Here is a 24,480-nt window from a genome sequence, read left to right as displayed (position 1 = left end):
TACTAAACTACAAAATCAAAGTATTCCAAGCATGTTAACTCTTTTCAATTCAATGTATATTCAAAATTATAATGAAATAATTTTTAATTCATCAATTAAAAGACTAAGGGTTCTTTTTTCTCCTATGATAAAGGTTAGGTTTTTCTTTTAACATGTCCAATTTTCTACATTATACACAACACTGTTATATTAATTATAATACATTTTTTATGTAACTCTGCCTGGGATTAGTTATTAAAAAATTGCAAAATAAAAAGCAAATTGTGTTTATCATGATTATTTTTGTATTTATTTCTTATTTTGCTTTAAATTGTATTCTAAGCTGCATCATTTCAATAAATGTATATCATTATAATTCATAATATTTATAAAAATGAAATCATACTAATTCTTATTTCCTTGTTTTTATAATTTTTAAAATTTTAAATGTTGTTTTTTACGATTAAATAAAAACTACTGCGCGTCTGCATAGGGTCTAATACAGGAAGCTATATAGGGTCCTATATAGGATCCTATGTCCTCTTTCGTCTTTTCTGTGCTTTTTCCAAAAAGTTAATTTTTTAATTTTTAATCTTATGTTTTACGATTAAAAAAAATCTACTCGTCCTATCGAAAAATAATTAATAATAAATTTATCGATCTTTTTAGGCGAATAACTTTTGTCTGGTAATTTAAGCTCATACCTTGTGTCGTTTTTTCAAACAAATTTAATATTTTTATTTAGAATGTTATTTTTTACGACTAAAGCAAAAACTAACTGTCCTATCAAAAATTATAGCTCTTTTTGGATGAACAAGTTTTGTCTCATTTTTTCTCGTAGCTTATATCGAAAAGTGATTCATTCTTAATTTGTAGTTCTTTCCAGGGCGCGCAATTTGAGCTACTCATTTTTTTCGTATCTTGCATAGTTTGACTAAAAAATGGAATTTTTGGATTTTTCATTATTTTTGGTATGATCAAATTTGGAGTGTTCAACTTCTCGACCAAATTAAAAAAGTTGTTACGATAGTCCTGTAGGGCTTTCAAAATGCAAAGTTTTTCTTTTCTTGACTTTTTTTCATATCATGCGTTTTTCGGCTTAAAATGTTCATTTTAGTTTGTGTTTTTGGATTTTGAAAATGCTCTAACTCTGATAATTTTCTTTTTATAGAAAAAAGTCATAAGGATAAATTGTTTGAGTTTCTTAGTGCTATGAACAACCGTGCTTAGAATTTGTAAATCTTGACAAAATGTGATTTCAAAAATTTTTGGTACGTTCAAAGTTGGAATTTTCAACTTTTCGACTAAATTTAAAAAGTTGTTATCATAATCTTGTAGGGCTTTCAAAAAGAAAAGTTTTTCTTCTACTGATTTTTTTCATATCATGCGTTGTTTGGACTAAAATGTTAATTTTAGTTTGTTTTTTTGGATTTTGAAAATGCTCTAACTCTGACAATTTTCTTTTTATAGAAAAAAGTCAGAAGGATAAATTGTTCAAGTTTTGAAGTAGTATGAGCAACCGTGCATAGAATTTTTACATCTTAATTAAATTTGGTTTCAAAATTTTTTCGTGCGATCAAATTTTGAATTTTCAACTTTTTGACCTAATTGAAAAAGCTGTTATCATAATCTTGTAGGGCTTTCAAAAAGCAACGTTTTTATTTTCCAGACTTTTTTTCGTATCATGCGTTGTTTGGCCTAAATTGTTCATTTTAGTTCGTTTTTTTGGACTTTGAAAAATATTCAATATGTGCCCACTTTTCGAATTTTTATCCAAAATGGCTGTCTAGTAAACTTGACCTTTAGTTTAGGATACTAAACAAGTGTACCAAAGGGCAATCTAATAGATTATTTTTTTCAAAAGTTATCGTGTTCACAGAATGACAGACATATAGACAGACATACAGACAGACATACAGACACATTCGTGAAAAGCTGTTTTTCGGATTCAGGGGGTCTTAAAACGTAGACATTTGACAAAAACTGGGGGGGGGGGGTCAAATTTTACACAAATCTAATACCTTCAAGCCTTGGAAAGAAGAATATTTAAAACTAGGCTTTGTAAATTGAGCTGTTTCCAATTGGAAAATGTTCCACAAGATAGAACATGTAAAAATAAACTGGAAAAAGAATATAAATTGAAAGGCTCAACATTTTACAATTAAAAAAAAAGAATCGTATATAAAAATCGTGGATTGCACAACTTTGTATAATTTTTCATTTTCAATGTTTTATTTAAAAATTATCCTAGTTTTTGTATGACGTTCACCGGATTTAAGAATTAAAATGATTTCATTTTGAACGTTTTGTTTTTTTATGTAATGGCAATTTAAAATTCTCGAATTTCAGAAGCTTTGACTGTGAAATATTAAATTTATATTTAATTTAAAACTGTCATATTTTAATCATTTCAGATAGAAATTGATTTAAATTCAAAATGTTTCAATTTAAATTACTTAGTTTTGAACGTTTTTGAATATAAGTAAATAAATTTTTATTCTTTTGAATTTTAATACACCAATTTCCAAAATATTAATATAAAATTATTCAATTGCGAAAATTATAATGAGACTTTATCTTCAAGATTATAATATGAAATCATTCAATTTCGAGCTTTTTCAATTCAAAATAAAATATTTAATTTTGGACGCTTTGAGTTATAAATTATACAGTTTTTAACTACTTTCTGATAAAATGGTCCAATTTCCTCAATTTCAGACTGTAATTCTGAAATTTCAACAAATTTTGGTTTAAAATTTTCTAATTTAAAACACTTGCAATTTCAAATCATTACATTTTAAACTCTTTTATTTTCAAATAAACTAAGTCCAATTATTTTTTATTCTATTCGACATGTTATCCTTATTCCAATTTTAACCTGATATAAAATTATTTATTTTGGAACGGTTTCAATTCAAAATTGTTAAAGATATTTTTTCATATTTCAAGCCCTTTTAATTCAAAGTTATTTATTATTGTATCAAAAATTTAAAGAACTCTTAATGTTGAAAAATTGGTTCAATAGTGGATTTTGAAGTGAAATAAAAATCCAGAGACGCAAATGCAGGCTTCGCTCGCTTTTAATTATTTAGTTATTATTATTATTATTATTATTATTTTAAGAGTGACATTAACTGAATATTTCTATATTAAAATGATCAATTTTATTCGGGAATTTTGTTTACCCATTTAAATTATCATGGGGAAGAAGAAAGAATTTCTATTGAGTCCAAAGACATTTCGTCGTTGTCACCAGAAATGTTCCTTTCCTGAAATATTTCGTCTCTCGGTACGTGATTAATGCGCTCGTGAGTATATGTGCCTACTTCATTCTTCTGGCAGTAATTTGGTCCGCGATGTGACTGCAGAGTGGTTAGATACAAATTGTTTAATATTTTTTAAATAAGAATTGAAAGTAATATATCTTTTATCCCAATAATTTTATTTTAAAATACAAATTTTAATAATTTATCCATTAAATATTTGATAATTAGAACCTGTAAAGTGTACGCTGTTTTCTTTTACTACAATCACGCTTTTGCTTTCCGTTCCAGTTTCCATTGACTAGTTTAACAAGTTTTTCATATGATAAATATGTTATATGTTCTCTCGACTCTTAATCTTATTTGAGATGTTAACTTTAATCTTCAATTTTTATGGTCCAATTAAGAAAAAATTATACCATAAAACTAGTGATTAATGACAGTCATTAGACCGAATCTTGATCAGGGATCAAATGTTAAGAAAGTAGATAATACAACAGTATATAATAACTTATTTTAATTTTAGATTAGGTAGTATTTAGTACTAAAGAGTTGTTTATCAGATTAATATAAAACACAATAATTAATTTTATTTAGTCTCAAATAAACATTTTCATTTGAGAAAAATCTGTTAGATAGAAATTTTAATGTTCCTTCAGATCATTTTTTCAAACCTAAAACGCAAGTAATATTTCTAGTCAGTATGATTAATAATAATAATAGTCTTTAAATTTCCTCATTTAATTCAATTTTTTAACGAAGTTAGGGAATTGTTTAATTTTTGACGATTTAAGTTCAAACTCATTACTTTTGAAACGCTTTACTTAGAAAACATAAAAAATTAAAAACTCTTTGAACTTTTACAATATGTACTATAATATACAATAATATACAATTTTTCGGTAAAAAAATCTATCCAATCACCTTGAATGTCACATGATACTTAAGGACTAATATATTTGTTATCGTCAAAAAATACTAAAGCAATTAAATTTTTTTAGCCTTTGAAATTAAGTTTTTGTGTTTCAACAGCTGAAATTTTAAAATATTAGGTATACAATTTTTTAAATTTTGGAGGATTCAAATTTCAAATTTCACAATATTGTAGTTTTAAATGCAAATACAGTGAAACCCTTCAATAGCCCTCCCATCTGTAGCCCTTCCGAGAATTGACGCCACGCCGCAGGTAGGTATCACAGGAGCTGCGCTGGGTTCGCGGTGTCTGCGATTGTATCTCAAGCGAGCACTCAGGCGTGAACAAACATAAGCGGAGCGGGCTATAATGAGTTAGTTTCAACCCACCGTCAGACTCAAAATCGGCGCTATAGAAGAGCTTCACTGCATTAAAAATGACAGAACCATTTTATCATTAAATCTTTTGAAATTGCAAAATTTTATACTAAAAAACTTGATAGTTTAAAATTTAAGGCATTTAGGCACGAATATACATATTTATTCGGTACGCAAAATACTGCTTGAATATAATAATTTTAGATTTAAAGTCGGGCTGTGGCCGGGGTTTCTGGTCGGAATCCGACCAGCATCGTCACGCTGCGCTGGCCAGCATCCGACCATGAAGCATGGAAGGGCGCTGGCCGGCGAGCCCGACCGTGGCCCGGGCAAAATCACTTGGTGCTTCAATAGATTTAAATGATTCGGGTATCAATTGTATAAAAGGCATCAGTCATTGAATTAGGGGATCAATTGGATTCTTTTTTACTGTAGAATTGGAGCATATTAATATATGAAATTCCACACGCCCAGAACACAGACAACAGTAACTATTTTCACGTAGTCATTGAGAGACAAAAAAGATTTAAAAAATAAATATTAAATGATTGCGAATATATTAACTTTAAATATTAATAATCCTGTTTATAGTAAATACATATATTACATTCTTAAATATTATATTATACAAATAAAATTTATAATGCTACGGGGACATCGAACCTACATATCTATACCTAAAGCTAACGCTTAGCAGTCGGGAGTGCTAACCACTGCGCTAAACCGACAAGTTGAAACTCCTTGAAAAGGTCATCCTCATAAGCTACAGTTCAGAAAAGTTAAAGTACCAAATTTGAAGTTGGTGTCGTACAATTTCATGGAAATTGAAGAAATACAAGTCGGACACGTTGCTACCTACCTAAACCATAACAAAATAACAAAATACAATAACAAAAATACCAATGAAATATACGTTTTGAATAACCGCATTTTTTCCGCCCCAATAGCAGAAAATGTAAAAGGAAAAATAGGAATAGCTCGAATTCGATCTATTTGTGTGTGAAAGCTGTCAAAAAAGTTGAACATAGCTGTCAATTTCCTCGCATTAAGAATAAAAGTGCTCCAAATTGGAGGATGAAGTCATCTTTAAGCAACGAAAACGTGAGACGCTTTCCTATTCACATATCATTTGATTAATTATTCTAATTTTTCAAATAATTATAAATGAAAAATCTTACAGTTTTTGCCAGGGTGAAATTCAAGATCTTTGGTAAAATTAAAAATCTCGATGTAATTTTCAAGCACAGGAAAGTGATTTTACCGACCCATTTTATTTTTACACGCTGCGACTGAATTTTCCCTTCTGAATGTAAAGATCGTACGATGGAACGTGTAATTTTATTTGTATCGAGTATGTAAAATTACACTGCTGTTCGAGGGTCCTTTTATTTACATCGCTAGGGATTGTAATTTCACATACTTTTGGAAAATCACACAGTGAAGTGTGTGATATTTACAATGATACAATATTTAATTTTCCGAAACTTTGTAATTTTACACAAATCTTTTTGTATATTGTAATTTCCTAAGAACTTTCAAAAGGTTATTAAATCCACGTAAAGTGAGCTCTGTATTTGAAGAATTTTTGATAAATATAGACTGAGTTTGTGAGTGAAAAGACTGGTATAATTTCTGATTATTTCAAATTTTTATGATTTTTTCCAAATTTTCTGATTTAACTTCAACTACTGAAAAATCTAGGTGGATAGGAATAAAATCTGAAAAGTTACGAAAAATAAACCTTTCATTTAATCATGAAAATTGTAGAGACACGCGCCCACTACATTTTTATTGATAATTCAAGAAATTAGACCAGCCTTTTTACTCATTCACTGAGCCCCTATCTTTCAAAAATACTTTTAAAAGGCTTCATTTCACGTAGAATATAATGATATTTATAACGTTTTTAAACAAATTATTCTATCATATTCTTGGTTGGTCTGTAATTATTTTATTTAGTCTCGAATAAAAATTTAACGAAAAATTTAAAATAACAATAATTATGATAAACTTGTCCATGAGTTAACTATATAAATTTAAAGTTAATTATGTTTTGTACGGAAGTTTTAAAGAAGTTAAAGCAGGCAAGAGACTGAGAAAAATGATTATCACACTGCAGCGTAATATCTCCGATTGTTGTTACGACGCAGTCTTCATTTTTCACAGTGGATAGAAGCCCCGAGGTATTTTTTAAATCTCTGTTATAATAAAGACTTTTACAAAATTGCCTTATTAAAAATTAATAATAAATGATCTCAACATATTTTTACTTCAAAATAAAGTTGATTAATTTGAAAATTAAGTTTTTATCTATAAATTTAAATATTGCAGTTAACTATTCATAATTTTAGTTTAAAACTCACATCTTTAGTAGAAAATTCAGCTAAGTTTCGTGAAGAGTTCATTATTTTTCTTTGGCAAGTCAATCGAAAATTCTGGTGAAACGTAATTCAATTCGAAAATAGTAAATTGTATTCAATATCCAATTGCTAAATTGCCATTAAAAAATCGTTCCATGAATTGAGTATTTCTTGGACATTCAATTTTTCTTTTAAATTTCAGTGAAAATCTAAAGAAATTTTTCAGTTATCTTAAAACATAAATCTTTCATAGAATAATCAATTCTTGTGTTGCCCTCTTCAGTTTTTTTGTCTTGTGCCGTTGTATTAAACATTCCAATTGAATTTAAAATTTTATTTTTTGGTTGGAAATTTGATTATTTTGTTGCAACTCCATCAATTTTCTTAGGAAGTTATTTCCTTGGTTGAAAATTTAAAACTGTTATTGAAAATCTATCTTTTTGAGTTGACAATTAAACTACTTAGGTAGAAAATTCGACTATTTTGGTTTAAAATTAACTTTTTGCTTGATAATTCAAATTTGCTAATTGAAAATCCAACTTTTTCGTAGAAAATTCAACTTTTTAACGAATATTAAACTTCTTGGTTAAAGATTCATCCTTTTGATTAACAATTCATATCTCTGATTGAAAAATAAACTATTTTATTGAAAACTCGCTTTTTTAAAATTCAAATATCGGACATTATATTCTTCGTTGAGAATTAAGATTTTTGATTGAAAATTTAACTATTTGGATTGAAAGTTGCACTCCATTGTTTAAACTTGTTTTTTTAGTGGAAATTTATAATTTTTTCTGAAAAATATATATACTTATATATACTTAATTTTTTTCATTAAAAAATTTAAGCATGTTTAGAAAATTCCTATCTATTTTCGGCTTAAAATAATTTTGTTGTTGTTGAAATACTAAGCAATATTTTATTTTCGAGAATTCAGCTTTTTTGTTGAAAAATAATATTTGAGGGTTGAAAATTCGCCTCCTTGGCTTAAAAGTTCCACTGACTCTGAATTTGTTTCTTTCTTTAATTAAAAAAAATATATAATTTGAAAATACGTCTTATTTTTGAAACTTCATATATTTTGAAATATAATTTTGGTTTAGAAGTTATCTTTTTAGGTAGATTATTCTATTTTTCGGTTGGAAATTCTGTCATTTAGCTGAAGATTTAACAAGTTTGTTAGGAAGTCATTCTTTTTGGTTCAAAATTCGTTTTTAAGTTAAAAATTCAACTCTTTGGTTGAAAATTAACGTTCTTGTTAAACATTCATATTTGCGGCTTGAAAATTCAATTGTTTTTTCGAAAATTCGCCCTTCTGGTAGAAAATGATTCTTCTTGGTAGAAAATTCATGTTTTTGGTTAAAAATGCATCTGTGAAAATTAAGCTGTTCAGTTGAAAATACGTTTTTTTTAAACTGACAATTCAATTACTTAATATCTGATGAAAAATTAATCTTCTTTAGTTGATAATGCAACGATTTATTTAAAATATCGAGTTATGTAATATATCGTTGTTGGTCGAGAAATTATTTTTGTTTGTTGAAAATTCAACTATTTGCTTTAAACTTGAGCATCTTTGTCAAAAATTAATTTTTGAGTTTAATATTTCATTAATTAAGTTTTTGTTGAAAACAGATCTTCTTTCGTTACAACTCTTTGGTTGAACCCTCATAATCTTGAGTTAGAAATTCATGTACTTTGTTCAAAATTCAAAATTTTCTAAAATATTTCCTATTGGTCCTAGAAAGTTGTAAATCTTTTCCAAAGAATATGTAATTATTTACAGAACCATAGAGATTTACGTATAAGCCAATATAGGAAAATTTGAACTATTCTGCCACCCTGAAATTTTTAATTTTTAAAAGTTGATATTTAGACTGATATGCTACGGTTTGATATCCCGGGTCTTATTGTGTATTTTGAAAAGGGTTTTCAACATAATTGCAAATTCTATTAACTCAAATTGCTTCCATTTATATGTGTTAAACTCTTGATATTTGTATAATATGCGCATTAGTAGCAGTAATCTTGTACACATAGGGTCGAAGCACCCAATGTCGACAAGCAAATAATTGTTCGGGAAATAACCTCTACATTGGATGTGATCCGGTTAGTGGAGGATGAGCCCTTTCGTCCATCTGGCCGTTTGGACCTTGCAGCAAAATAGAGTCGTCAGGTCTGCCACCTACATCCAATTGCGAATCCTCTCTGAAAACATTCTGCACCCTCTCTATTTTAGTGTTTTTCATTCTCCGAGTCCCTCAACTCTGAAAAGGAATTAGGGGTGAAGAGGGTGAAAAGAGTGAGTGTGCGCAGCCTTATTTGCAAACAAAAAACTATAATAGGTAGGATCACGAAAATACTTATATGGGACTGTTCAAAAACTATATCAGGTTATCTTTAAAAAAACTTACTAGGGGAGCGGCGGTAATGTTGCGCGGCCGTTAATATGGCGCACCCTCATTTACAGAAATTGATTGATTTATAGCGAGAGTTGTTTACTGTACTGTATTTTGTTATGTGCACTGTTTTGTAAAGTGAAAAAATTTACGCAATAAAGCTAATCACTCAATTCTTATTATGAAAAGTTATTTTTGGGTGTTATGTGTGTATTTTTAAAGTGACTAAAACGTAGTGAAAAAGTACAGTAGCATTTTTCCAGATTGAAAAAACATAATATATAATTTTCAAGTTTGTTAAATTTTTAAAGTAATTATTTAAACCCAACATTTACCCAAAATTAACTTCATTGAACTCAGTACACAACTTTCAGTTCCCTTTCCGAAACTGCACTAAGAGCGCGCCACATTAGCCAACCAGGAAGGACAACTTGGCGCAGGCATACTTTTTGTGAAACTTGATAATTAACTACTTTAATAGACGTAAATTCAATAATAATCATACGAATAGGGTAGATAAGATATTGGTTTACGTGCTCTATATTATTTTACTACAGTTTTCAACATATCTAACTTTTAACGGAGCTTTTTATAACATGTGCTCCACATTACCCGTCGCTCCCCTACTCCAAAACAAAACAGGAAACGTACGAACATAATATTTTAAAGAATGTCAAAGTACACAATGTTCTTAAAACAGAAGAATTAGTGTGCTTTTTCACGAAAATAGGGGAATAAGTTCTTTTAAACAAAATTAATTAATCAATTAATGAATATTCAACAAAATACTTGTATTTTAGACTTACAGAATCAATTAATCAACTGAATGTTCGAATTTTGAAATAAAAAATTAAACATTAACCACAAACAGTTGCATTTAAAAAAGAAGTTGAATCTTCAAGACGACAAGACCATATTCTTAGAAGACAGTTCAGTTTTCAACCAAGAAAGGTGAATTTTTTACCAAAAACTTTTTTAACAAAAAATATGATTGTTTAAATATGACGTTTTATGAAATGGATTGAATTTTCAACAAAATAAATAAGTTTTCCACAAAATAGTTGAATTTTTTACCACGTAGTTGGATTTTCAATCAAAATTTTACGCTTTTCACCAAATTGTTGAACTTTTAAGTAAGAATGACGATTTTCTAAGAAACCAGTTGAAAAGCGGTCAATTTCGAACCAAAACTAAAGTAGTGAAATTTGAAGCCCAAAAAATTGATTTTCAATAATAATAAACGTATTTTCCATCAAACATTACAATTTTTTAACCAAAGAGATATATCTTCTATTAGTTAAATATATTTCAACCATAAAAGGATAATTCACAACAAAATACATACATTTTCCAACAAATAGTTGAATTTTCAACTAAAGTGAAATCATTAAATTTTCAGTCGAAAAACTTAAGTTTGAAACAAAGAAAAAACTATTTTCGAGCAACATAGTTAAATTTGAAACCCACTGAATAAATTTTTAGCAAAGTAGTTAAAATTGCGAACAAATGTTAAAATTTTAACCCAGAAATGATTAATTCTGAATGCAACATTTTATAGTTAAATTTTTAACTAAAAATGATTATTTTACAGCCGAAAATCAATTAATTATATTTTTAGTTCAGAAAATTAAATTTTAGATTGAAAAAAATGATTTTTGAGCAAAATAGTCGAATTTTGAATAACAAAGAAAGAGATTTGAACCAAAAGAGATGGATTCTATACACTAAATGTTATAGTTACCAATAAAAAATATTGAATTGGCTTGAAGTAACCTTTAAGTATTTATTTTTTAGTTGCTGAATACGAATCTAAAGTCAAAATTAAAAAAATCAAAATAGCGGATGCGATATGGCAGATAAGAATTTTGAAAATAAGTCCCATGGCCTCAAAATGAAGTTTTGGGGTTTCCTTTGGGCTGCTGATGACGAATCTGAAGTGAAAGTTTCCAAATTTAAAAGAGTGGATTCAACATGGTAGCCAAACGACTAAAGCATTGGCCTAATGGCTTAAAAATCGGTCAATGGAAGTTTTTCGGTAGTTGATTACGAATCTGAAGTTAAAATTTCAAAATTTAAAATAACGTATTTTTTTCAAAAAAAGTATTGTATTTGTGATTTGGAACTTTGACTTCAGATTCGTAATTGGAGACATATCAGCCCCTGAGGATGAATTTTAAAGCCACGAGATTAATTTTTTAATTTTTATCCACCATATTGAATCCGAATTTTTGAAATTTGAAAATTAGGCTTCAGATTCATAATCAGCGATACACAAAATCCCTGAGAACCCACTTTGAATCTACGGGACTTATTTTTACATTTTTGGTGCGTAAAGTTTCAAACAATTCGTATGTAAGAAAAAATGTATGCTTCAATTTTTATTCTTTCAAAGCATTACAAAAAATTTTTATTCACATTTATATTCTTTAAGTGTGATATCACATTTTGCGTTAAACAGTCCCCCTAAGTCATAAATAGTCACAAAATCAATTACTCCCCCTCCCTCCGCAGCCATTTTATATATTTTCATTAAGAAATATTATTTAACTTACTATAGTCAAGATATCAATTTATCTCAAGGACATTTTAAATAATTCACATCTGTATATTTTTCTTTTAAATTCACTTTTTCTTTTAAGTGCGTCAACGTACACTCCTCTCCTCTGAACTTAACGTGATTATATTACACTTGGAAAATTGTGTATAATTGACAAATGTTTCGTTGAAAAAGTACAGTTTTATAAATTTAGAGTCTCGTGTCAAATAGACTATTGCTTTTTTCATTCAAGATCCTTTAATTCTAAGAGAAATTACGCTGCCCTCCAGGATTTTCATCAGTGCTCTTCCAAATGTAAAAACAATGTCCATCGTTAACGGACACGAGAGAAAAGTGCTAGAAGAGTCGAAATTGCATTTGGCCCTCTAACAAATTAGTTATGTTATTCACGTTTTAATTATCGTTTGTTTCAGTTCGTACGCTCGGAAAATTTTTTAGTTAGATGTGAAACTCGAAGTGGAGAAAGATTCAAAACTTTCATTCAGCAGAGTAGAGCTTTATGAAAAAAAGTTAAAAAAGAGGCAATTTTCCACTAATTTCAATTATAGTTTTTTTGTTAATAAAGTAAAATGTTATGTATAAGGTTCATTCCAAGAGTACAGAACAATTCCATGCTGGGGGGGGGGGGGCTAACAGGTTTTGCGACAGTTTATGAATAGGGGAAGGAAGAGCTTAACGCAGAATGTGACATTACACTTAAGAAATATTAATGTACATAAAAATTTTTCTTAAATGCTTTAAAAACATTTAAATTAAAGATTTTATTTTACAATTATTAATTGAAAATGAAAAATAAAGTAATGGCATCTAAATACAGATTCACATTCTTTCGACTATTCCCCTCTTTTCTCCTCTTTCAAAGAACTTCTCTTTTCCACCCTATTTTCAAGAAATTTAATCTTTTTTTGTTTTTTTTTCGTTTAATAAAAAATTAATGTTCAAAACTTTAAAAAAATCCAACTATTTTTCGTTGAAATTTAATTCGTATTAATTAAAAAGTCTAAAATTTCATTTTTAGTTTAGAGTTCATCTATTTTAGTTAAAAATTCTACTATTCGGTAGAAAAATTAAATTTTTTGTTGAATTTTTTTTCTTTTGTTGAAAAATAATTTTGATAATTGATACTTGAGCAAATTTATTTTTAGTGAAAATTGATCGATTTTAGTTAAACGTTTAGATACTTATATGAAAGTTGAAATAATTGGTTAAAAAGTCGTCATTTTATCGGATTAAGATTGAACTAATGGTTTAAAAAATCGTATAGTTCTTAGTTGGAAATTCGACTTATACATGTTTCATTAAAAACTCATATTTTTGGTTGATGGTTCAGCTACTTGGTTAAAAGCTGAACTACTTTATTGATAATTTATTTTATTGGCTAAAATTTTGTTCTCTCTTGCGTGGCAAACCTTCTTTACTGGGAAATTCATCTCCTTAGTAGAAATTCGTTTTTTTTTTTTCGATATGCATTTAAAATACTGCAACTGTTTAGTTAAGAATTAATATTTCCTGGTTTCGTTAAAAATGGATCGGTTTTAGTTAAAAATGTTACTATTTACTTAAAATATAATTGCTTGTTTAAAAATTTTATTTTTTGTTTGAATTTCACTGTTTTTGATTCAAAACTGAAACATTTTTCGGTTAAAGTATCAACTATTACATTTTTCGTTGTAAATGCATTTTTTTGGTTGAATTTCAGTATTTTTAGTATATAAGTTTCTTCTTGAATTATTTTTCTTTTATAGAAAATTAAACTAATACGTAGAAATTAAAACGGCTTTTGTTAAAAATGCACTTTTTTAGAGATTCATAAGTTAATTTGAAAAGTCAACTATTTTAATATGAACCTTTTTTTTTGTTGGTGGAAATTTAATCATATCAGTTAAAAATGCACTGCATTGGTAAAATTCGTCCTTGTTGCTTAAAGATTCATCTTTTAGTAGAAAAGTAATCTTTTTGGTTGAAAACCCAACTACTTTGTTTATAATGCAACTTTTGTCGAAAATTCTTCCCTTCCTTCTGAAAGTTTAAGTTTTTGGTTTTAAATGAAACTGTCCGGCTGAGCATTAATTTTTATTGTATACAAATTTAATCATTTACTTGCTCATTTACTTGTTACTTAACTTTGTAGGTTAAAATTTAACGATTTTTTTTAAAAGTATTTTTTTTAGAAAATTTATTTGTTTTGTTAAAAATTCATCATTTTTGTTAGTAAATTCCTCCCTCTAAACCAGAAATTCAGCTTTCTCGGTAGAAAATTGAAATACTCTTTCAAAAAATTCCTCTTCTTGAGTATCAGATTCAACTATTTGTTTATAAATGCTATTTTTGGTTGACTATGGTTTGGTCTGTGGAAAACTCAATTATTTTCTTAGAAAATCATCTATCAAAAATGAAACTTCATCATTCTAGGTTTAAAACTCAACTGTTTTCTAAAAAACTCGTCTTTTTCGTTTGAAAACGCAACTGCTTTGGTAAAAACTGATCCATTTTGTTACAAATTTAACTATTTTGATAAGAGCTTATTTATTTGGTTAAAAATTAATCCCTAGGTAAAAAATGTACTGTTTTGTTAAAAATTGGTCCTTATGAACAAAAATGCCTCTTTTTAGCTTCAAAATTTACCTTTTCGTCAAAAAGTAATATTTTTTGGTCGAAAATTCAACTATTTGTTTTATAATGCAACTATTTTGACGAAAAGTTGTGCTTTTCTGTAAAAGTTCAACTATTCGGTTGCAAATGCGACAGTTTGACTAATCATTAATTTTTGTTGTTTAAAAATCAAATGATCCAATGATCATTCTTAGTTGAAAATGCATCTTTCCAGGTTTAAAAGTAAATTATTTTCTAAAAAATTCAACTTTTTCTTTTTGAAATTAAACTCTGTTTATTGGTGTTCCATTTTATACGTTCATCAAATGAAATTGAAGAAAAAATGTTGTCTTTAAGCTTTCTGTGATTATATATGACGAAGAAGACGAGGGTTGTAAAAAGTTTTTAAAATAGCGTGAGGTCATTTTTGAACGGCCCCTAATAACTTTCTCCCTTGCATAACTCCCCCATGAAACAGTCAAGATTTACTAGCCGTTCGAATCAGCGTTTAAGAAAAAGTGGCCTCGGAGAAATTAAGAGTGTAATCAGGGAGTTGTAATATTTTTATCCGGCTTTCTAAGTATGTTGCGAGGTGGTATCAGCCCTTAAGTTCAGGGTAGTGTGGTGGAATAAGCTTGCGACATAGTATGTGTGTATGAGTGCAGGAGCCGTTCGACACGAAAGCTCTGAACGAGCGCATTCGCCTTATCGCGAAAAGTCCCTGAGGCCGTAGATCTAATCGAGGAGTTTCCTTTTCGTACCCGGCCCTTTGCAGCAGAGTGCACAGGCTCGTCGGCTTCTGGTTTCCTAGTCGTCGCGACGCTCAACCCAGCCCAACCACCTTGGTTCCTCCCTTGGTCCCAGCTTAACTCTTGTCGTATATGCACCGGCGACGACGACGACGTTTACACGCTAACACGACGGACGCATGCCACGTTTATATCTCCCGGTCGTCGACACGCGAACAGATTTCAGTCATATATACACGACCACCGGTAATAGGCACACTGCGAGTATTTAATGGAGGTAAATCCAAGTCGAAGGAAAGCGATACCGAGGGCACTTGTCTGCATTGAATCAATATATTTGGTACAAAGCAACATCTTTCGAATTCAAATCTGGTGCAAACTATCGACTTAAACTACTTAAAAGACATCAGGTCTGAATTTAAACTACTTTTGATGCTTGAGATAACTCGCGTTCGACTTAAAACGACTGAAGCTACTGGGAAAACATTCTGTCTGTCTTGGATTGACTTTTACTACTTTATTCATCTTAGAGTCTATCCATAAACTACGTTATCAATCTTGGACTATTTAAAAAAAAGCCCATTCTCAACCAAGGAAAATTAATTTTGAACCAAGAAAAATGGCTTTCATATCATAAAAGATTACTTAATCAAAATAGTTGAATTTTCAAAAAAATTTAAACCCAAAAAGATTGATTTTCAAACAAAAAATGAATTTTCAACAGAATATATGAATTTTCTCCAAAATAGTTAAATTTTAACTTAAGAAAATTAGTTTTCAACCAAAAATTGTGATAATAAAATTTTCAGTATGTAAAATTACTTTCCAACAATAAATAAAGAGACATTTTGAACCAGTTAAATTCAACGAGAAGAAGATTTTCAAAAGAAATTGTTTAATCTTTAATCATATAGATGAATTCTTAAGAAATAAGATAAATTTTTTCCTTTAAAAGATAAAAATTCAGCAAGAGTTAAGTTCTTCAGTTAAGAAGTTAAGGGCTTTAAGAAAAGTTGACTTTTAATGCGTCAAAGATTGATTTTTAACAAGAAACAATACTTTTAATCAAGAAAAATACACTTTTATCCAAAAAAATAAATTTTTAAATAAAAAGTGTACATTCTCTACAAAAAATGGAATCCTTCGATTATAATCGAGAATTATAATCGAACTGATAATTATCAGTTTGAAAACCGAAGTATGACAAGCAAATAATTTTAAACCAGTTTTATTGAACCTAAAGAAAATTTTTAAACAAAATACTTTATTCATCAATAAAAAATATGATTTGTCAAACCAAATTAAATTTTGAATCACGTAGTGAAGATTTATATGAAATCCTTGAATTTTTAAACCAAAGAAAACTAAATTTGAACCAAACAGGTGCACCTTTAGCCAAATATGATGAATTTTCAATCAAGATTAATTTGTTACCAAAACGAATTTTGAGCAAAATATTTGAATTTTCAACCAAATGTTTAAAATTTCAAGTAGGTAAGATAAATCTCCAATTAAGCTGGGAATAGTTAAATTTTTAATTGAACAAATTCGTTTTTAACTAGAAATAAATTAATTTTTAACGAAAGAGTTCAACATTCAACCAAACAGTTGCATTTCCGACCAAAAAGATGATTTCTTGACCAAGAAGATCAATTTTCTGCCAAAGAAAATAAATTTTACATAAAATGTATGCACTTTCGATCAAATACAGCGAAACCCTTTAATAGCCCTCCCTTCTATAGCCCTTCCGAGAATTACCGCCACGCCGCAGGTTGGTATAACCGGAGCTGCGGTGGGCCGCGGGGTCTGCGGTTTCCACTCAGACGAGCAGGGCGGGCTACAATGAGTTAGTTCCCACCCATCATGAGCCCCAAAATCGGCGCTATAGAAGAGTTTCACTGTAGTTCCATTTTGAAGTAAAAAGGATGAATTTTCAACCAAATAGTAAAATTTATATCAAAAAGAAAAAAAGACTTGAAACTAATGTCTTTAATTTTTAATCAAAAAGATGATATTTCAACAAAATAGTTGCATTTTCAATCGAATAATTAAATTCTTAACAAAATCTTAGAATTTTAAATTAAACGAGATGAATTCAATACAAAAAATATAATAGTAGACTTTTCAACCAAAAAAAATTAAGTTTTAACCATGAATAGTTAGATTTCCATATTGGGTTCCAATAATTCAGTTCGGATTTAAGTGAAAGAGCGAGAAAGGAGAAGTTTTTTGCTAACAGGGAAAACAGAAGAATTCTTTAAAAAGAGGAAAAGAAAGGATTGGGGGAAAAAGTGTGTTGGACTTTAAACTTCTTATACTACCTGCTATTACAGTGTGTCTGCCGTAGAACTACCTATACTACTTAAGCCTAACGTAAAACCAGTTTTCTACATGATATGCTCGGTGGCTAACTAGAAAATAACTTATAATACTCGACCTCCACTGAGGCTCACTTGAAACGTCCTATACTACTAGATATAAAGCGCGGCTGAATAAAACGATATATACTACTTACAAATGCTTATGATCAATTCCATTTTAAATCACCTCTAGAGGTTCAGTTTATGGTGCCAAAATGATATCTATTTGGTTATATAAGTAATCTGTAAATTTTTTGATTGTATTAAATTAAAAAAATGATTTATATTTTTATATTACTTAGCAATCTTTGATTTCACAATTTATGGTGATTTCACTGATAACTTGAAACTCCAAATATCTGACTTCAAAATACATATGCTACTTGAGATCCTGCATGACCGGCTTTACATAAAATAATTATACTACTTAGATAAGCTTCTTTTACAATTATCAATACTGAACAAATATTTAATGCTAAAATAATTTATATAACAAAATTCATATGGATTTTTGTGTTTTGAGTTTAATTTTAATTAAAATTTAGAGTTCTTATCCAATCCCAGTGATCAAGAATTGATTTTATTCCTCGAAAGATTCTATAAAATTTTCTTCGGTTAGGCTTTATTAAAATTAAAATTATTTAAGAAAAAATCTGTTTACATAAATAATAAATAAATAATCAATAAATAATCATAATAATTATACAGATATTATTTATGTAAATATTTTTTTCAAAGAACAATTGAATTTCACAGAAATTAATATTAGGCATATATTTATAGATTTTATGAATGATTATAAAGTTTATATTAATTTTGAATAATAATGTATCTACATACTACATCCACTCTTTATGGATTACATAAAATGCCTTGCATAACTTGAGGATCTTTATATCCAACTTTAAAATCCTTATGCTACATGAGATCATCCATGTCTAGCTTTAAAAATATCATATTATTTCTAACTCTTTATGTCTGACTATAAACTATGAATACAACTTGAAACCTTTTATGTCAACTTTAAATTACGAACACTGATGAAAAATGATTCAAGCATCCTTTGAAATTTCTTCCTGTAAAACATCATTTTAATTGAAACCTAGAAATGATAAAATTTATTTAAAAGAGCTTAAAATTCGACGTTTAATGATGTGTGGTTGATAGTTTGAAATTGGAATCACTTCATTATATATCATTCTGTAAAGTTTCTTACTTCAAAATCATATAACTTTGAAGTATTAAATTTGAAATTTAAGATGCAACTGATTCAAATTGAAACTTTCCAATATGAAATCGTACCACCTTAGGGTTTCCAATTTAAAAGGGCTCCGCTTTAACGTTTTCTATTCTGCTTTCGCAGACAATCGAAGTATAGAAAATATGTCAAATAACGATCTCTATTCTAAGTGCACTATCGAACCAGATATTTATTCCGTGTAAAACTTACGAGCGAGAATGTATGTATCTATTGAGTATAGAAACTTATGATGCATACATTTTGCGACAATTCGTATGTAGAATAGAGACTTGTCGAGCAAAATTGAATAGAATGAAAAATTTCTAAGTGATTTACCGAACTTGAATTGAGAGACGACCATCGCAAAGAAAATTTATAAGCAGAAAAAACTACGATACTCTTAGGAGTCGCATAAAGAACATTTCTTCTATAAGATATTTTTATGTCTGCGAATCACTAAAAAATTTAAAATAAACAGATTTTATTGTAAACAACTGTTTCTAAGTGCAATCTAGTGCTTCCTATAGCGCCTTGTACATTAAATGCAAAGAATTTTATATTACTTTTCAAATATTTGAAAGCGTATAACTTGCAATCTACTTTGAAATATTGGTAGTATCTAGTGATATAAATATTAATAATACAAATAATAATCATAAACTCCTGAAATAATATTAAATGAATAAAAAATCATGGTTTATCCTCGAATTATGTAAGGTGATTTTGTAAAATCCCCTCTCCCTAATGTCAGATACTGTGAAATTGTATTCGACACCTAAAAAATCTTTCTAATATTTTATAAATTAAGGGAAACAAGATTTACAGTTTTCTAACTCATTGTTTTAGGTGTATAAAAAAAGCAATTTAATGTATAATTAAACTATTAATCTTCAGTCTATAAACTATAAAAATTCCTATTTATTTATCATATTTCATATGTAAAAACATGTAACATGTAACTATTTTGTTAAAAATTCATTTTTTGTTGAAAATCGATTCTTTCAGCTGAAAAATTAACTATTCTATTCTTGGCCTCAAATTTATTTATTTTTTGTTGAAAATTCACGTATTTTGTTAAAAATGCAACCACTTGCTTCAGAATTATGCTTTTGGTTGAAAATTAAACTACTATATTAAAGTCTTCGAAAATTTAACTATTTAATTATAAAATGAACCATTTGGTAAAAAATTAATCTATTTGGATTTAAGAAATTGGTTAAAAATTTATGTGTTTTGTTGAAAGTTCTTCTTTTTTTTAGTAAATTGATTTTCTTAGTTACAGATTTAACTACATGTTAAATATGTATGCAATTTGTAGAATTTTTTTTAATGATGTAAGAAAGATGCGATTATGTCACTGGTAACGTGCACACGTTTAGTCGCGTGTGTGTAAGAATCCTGGCAATGTCGATTGTTTAAAGAGTTTTTCCTGTGAAAATTACGAGTACCTGGTATCAAAACTTTGATAAAAAATCGCATCGATTATGTGGGAGGCTCTCTCAAGGCAAGAACTGTATTAAAGGTGCGTGCAACTGGCTTTAGTGGGCGAACGATCTCGCGTTTCTTAATACGACGTTAATTCGACAGCATTACAGCCAAGCAACAGCCAAGTACTTTTAAGGAGCAACCCAACGACACGCGATTGAATTTAAATCCAAGTCACACAACTTCCAACTACTTGTTTCGTCACGATACTAGATTCCTATATAAAAATTAGTCAAAGTAGATGCCGATTATAAATTGGTGTTAGGGTTTCGGCCAGATGAAATAATAATTAACGGAAGGTCTTGTAGTTTTTGTCTACTGGCCGTAGCTTATGTTTATTGTGGTGTTATTAAAACATGTTTCGTCCGTCGACGCCGGACCTCATCAGTTTGTATGAGTTAAAACCCATCATAGGAAAAGAGATACGCAAGAGTCATACGCATAGATTTTTGGAGCTTTTTAAGATATTTTGTAATATTTGAAACGCATTAAGTTTTCCATAAGAAGAATGTTATTTGATACAGTTATCTCCATGGTCGTCGGATTGTTTATTTTCATATAATTAAAGTTTGTAGGACAACACTAATAGACACTTCCGAGGCCATGGAGATACTCATGGAGATGCCGATTGTCTAAAAAAAGGGTTTCATAGCCTATTAAGACATCCAAGAGTCCCCTTCCTGCAATACCCTACCATTTAACTACTTCCCCTCTCAGAATTCATGTCGTTTCAGTTCCTCTACTCTCCCGTTCCTTCCACCTCCTTCCACAACTAATCTTTTTAATTTGACCTTTACCCGCCCCTATTTCTCCCCACTCTGCTGCCCCTCTCCTAATTTCATCTAGTACCTGCCCCATCGCTTATTCTACTTTCCCTCTCCAACTTTGTTCACTCTACTTCTCTATCTCATAATTCCCTCCTCTTATAGCTCTCCCTTGTATACGTCCCCTCCAACGTTTCCTCTACCCCTTCTATCCCTGTCGTTCCCTCTTGCCATCTCCATTCACCCTAACTTTTCCCTACTTCTCCTCTACTACTAAACATTACTAACATATTACCCCTCCAACCCTTCCCCCTCCTACATTCCTTTTTATTACTTATCCTACATCCATTTCCGGGGAAAAACTGCGACAAACGGACGGTACCATTTCGAAACTATAAGGCTTTATTATAGATGTTGAAAACTGGACTGGCTTCGCATTACTTAAAATTGTTTTCTGTCAATTTGAACTTTTCAAAATTAAATTAAAAATGTGTATGGACGTGAAGGAAGCTAGAGGAATATGTCAGGATATAAAAGTTTGAAGACAAAGTTAATAAAAAGAGTGACCGTAGAATGAATGGGGCCTGACACAAAATACCTTAAATAAAACGGACCTAAGTGGGGAACCTTACATGCCGACTTTTTGAGGCTCTTAACTTGGGGTGATTGCTAAAAAGATTGATAAGCAACCTAGGTCCTAGCCGTGTTGCGAAACGAACGTATTATTCAAATAGATAACACGAGAATTCTAGATCAATCTAAAACATCTTTACCCCCCTTTACCCTTGCGAGCGAGCCACGCCTACCCCGAAAGGGAAATAGCTTAATGGTATAATAATAACGAAATAAATCTCGATGTAATTTCTTTCGATAAAAACCTTGTACGGATTGAGAAATATTGGCGCTTTTGAATAATGTTGCACAACTAAATAGAAAATTTAAAAGTTTCTAATAAATTATTTAAAATATTATATAATTATGTTGTATCTTAGTGAATTCTGCTGCAAATTATTATATTTACACGGCCATAAAATAAAAAATTTTAAGGTTTCAAAATTTCCAAATTGAAACTCGTTCTTTTAGTATAGTATTTTATTAACAAATATTGGATTTTGAAGATGCAAAATTTTTGAACAAATTTCACTTGAAGGTTTCGTAACCCTCGGGAAGGAGCCCTTATGTTTTCGGATGGGTGTCTGTCCCGCATGGGGAAGTAGGATAAGCAAGAGGAATAGGTGCGTTAGGGAGAAGGAATGGAAGGGATGTATGGAAGTAACAGTTAATAGGGGAGGAATAATAAGGTGTGTAAAAAGTGAGGGGTATGTAAGGGTAAAAGGAGAGTAGAAAAGGTGGAAGGGATAGTATGGAAGTAAAGGCTAGTAGGGAGAGAAGTAATAGTAGGGGTAGTACGGAAATATGGATATGGAAATCAGAGCAGGGAGTAACACGGAGGGGGAGGGAAAGTGAAGGAAAAATTGAGTGGTGGAATAGCAACTAAGGGGAGGGGCGGGAAATTGAGAGAGGGCAATGTAGGCTGAAGGAGGATGATTAGGTGAGCAGGACTTTTGGACGAATTAATGAACGTCTTTAAAAGTGTAGAAGTCGTAGGCAACAGGAAGAATCCGGCATAAGGTCTAATGCCGGCAATAACTGAATCTACTTGCGTCGACCTTTCTTTCATCTTATTCCCTGAATCCAAGGTGACACCTAGCCGCTTGCATGCACTCAATCTTTAATGACCAAAGTAGCCAGGGTAATCAGACGAATTTAATTTTTTGATCAATAACTATACATTTATTGTAAAGAAAATAGATTGATTTTTAGCCATAAAACAAAAGTGATCAATTTTTAAACAAGAATTGAATAGTTAAATTGTCGGTTCGAGTGAAACTTTTTTCTAAAATACATACAATTACTTTTATTCCTTTACAAGACATTAATTTACCTTAGATTTCAAATAGATCATTTTTAAGCTGTTTAAGAATGATATAATCGGAATGGGTTAGAGATTATGAACGTTCAAATGGGCGATATTTTGTTGACGGTTTAGTAACCTAAAAAAAGGTGCTAAATATTTTAATTGGAACATCAAAAATAATATGTTATCAAAAGATATTTGAAATATAATTGGAAAACAGGATTTTGTTAATTTGAACGTTTAGAAACTCAGATACGTTGAATTGAAATACTTACATTAGCTAGAAAACTTAAATTTAAATTTTAGACATGTTGGTTTCTGATTTTTTAATTTCTGCTTGGGGGAACCTATCGCACCCATTTGTAAACTTAATTTTCTACATCTGTTGCGATTTCAAAAATACTAGTAAAATCTAGTGGTTTGCGATCTACACTAGGAACTGAGAACGTTACGCAATCACCAATATGCATTATTTTAAAGTATACTAAGAATATTTATACATAAAATAGATTAAGAAAAAACGTACTTCCTAAACGAAAAGATGACTTGGGATTGATTTTTGAAGTGGGAGGCGACAGTGGATAATTACTTAGAGGTTAGATACAGGCTGCCTTTGTTGCCCCTTGGAGTCTAATCTGCCCTCAGTATTTTCCAGGTGACTTGGGATATATTGTTGAAGTAGGAGGTGACAGATAGTAATTAGACATAGGCTATATTTGTTCTTTCATATTCTGTCTGTTGAGAGAGAGAGTCTAGACTACGCCCAACACTTTATCCTTACTCTTTATTCAAAACTATGTTGGTCTACATCAGTAATATCATGTAAGTCTCAGTACCCGATTGACAGTGATAGCTATTTCATCAATTCGAAAATAAAAATTTGTCAAAATGGAAGTAAGTGCAGTGAATAGGATAGAGTTTGAAAAAAATTTAAGTAATTTCTTCAACAAGAAAGCAATAGAGCGATGTGGGATAAATCGAAATTGAAAAATGTGAAGAAATTATTGCGTGAAAGTGAATTAGTGTGTGTAAAGAACAATTCATCCCATTATCATTATTCAAAATTGTACGAACTCTTTCAAATCGGTAGTGAGTGTCATTTGATTGTAAAGCGAAAAGGTGCCAACGACCAGTTTATTTATGTGCTTCCAATTGAAGATTTTTTTCCGAAGTCGCTTGAAGCGCACGTCCAAACAGGACACGGAGGACGAGACAAAATGCTTTATTACATGAAAACTAAGTGGAGAATCCCAAGAGTTGCTTGCGAGTTACTTATCACATCTTGCCTAGCGTGTAATCGCAAAAGAGCTGTTGCTAGGAAATGTGTGATTGTGAAGCCTATAGTTTCTTAAGGATTTAATTGTAGTGGTCAAGTAGATTTGATAGATTTTAAACCTTGTCCAGATGGTGAATACCATTGGCTGCTGAACTACCAGGTGTATACATATGAAACCGGTATTTTTTCAAGAAAAAAACACATTTATTTCAAGAGAATGATAACAAATATTTTATTCAAAGTATGCG

Source organism: Belonocnema kinseyi, chromosome 4, assembly GCF_010883055.1.
Source record: "Belonocnema kinseyi isolate 2016_QV_RU_SX_M_011 chromosome 4, B_treatae_v1, whole genome shotgun sequence".
NCBI classification, from domain to species: Eukaryota; Metazoa; Arthropoda; class Insecta; order Hymenoptera; family Cynipidae; genus Belonocnema; species Belonocnema kinseyi.
This window is presented reverse-complemented; position numbering follows the sequence as displayed.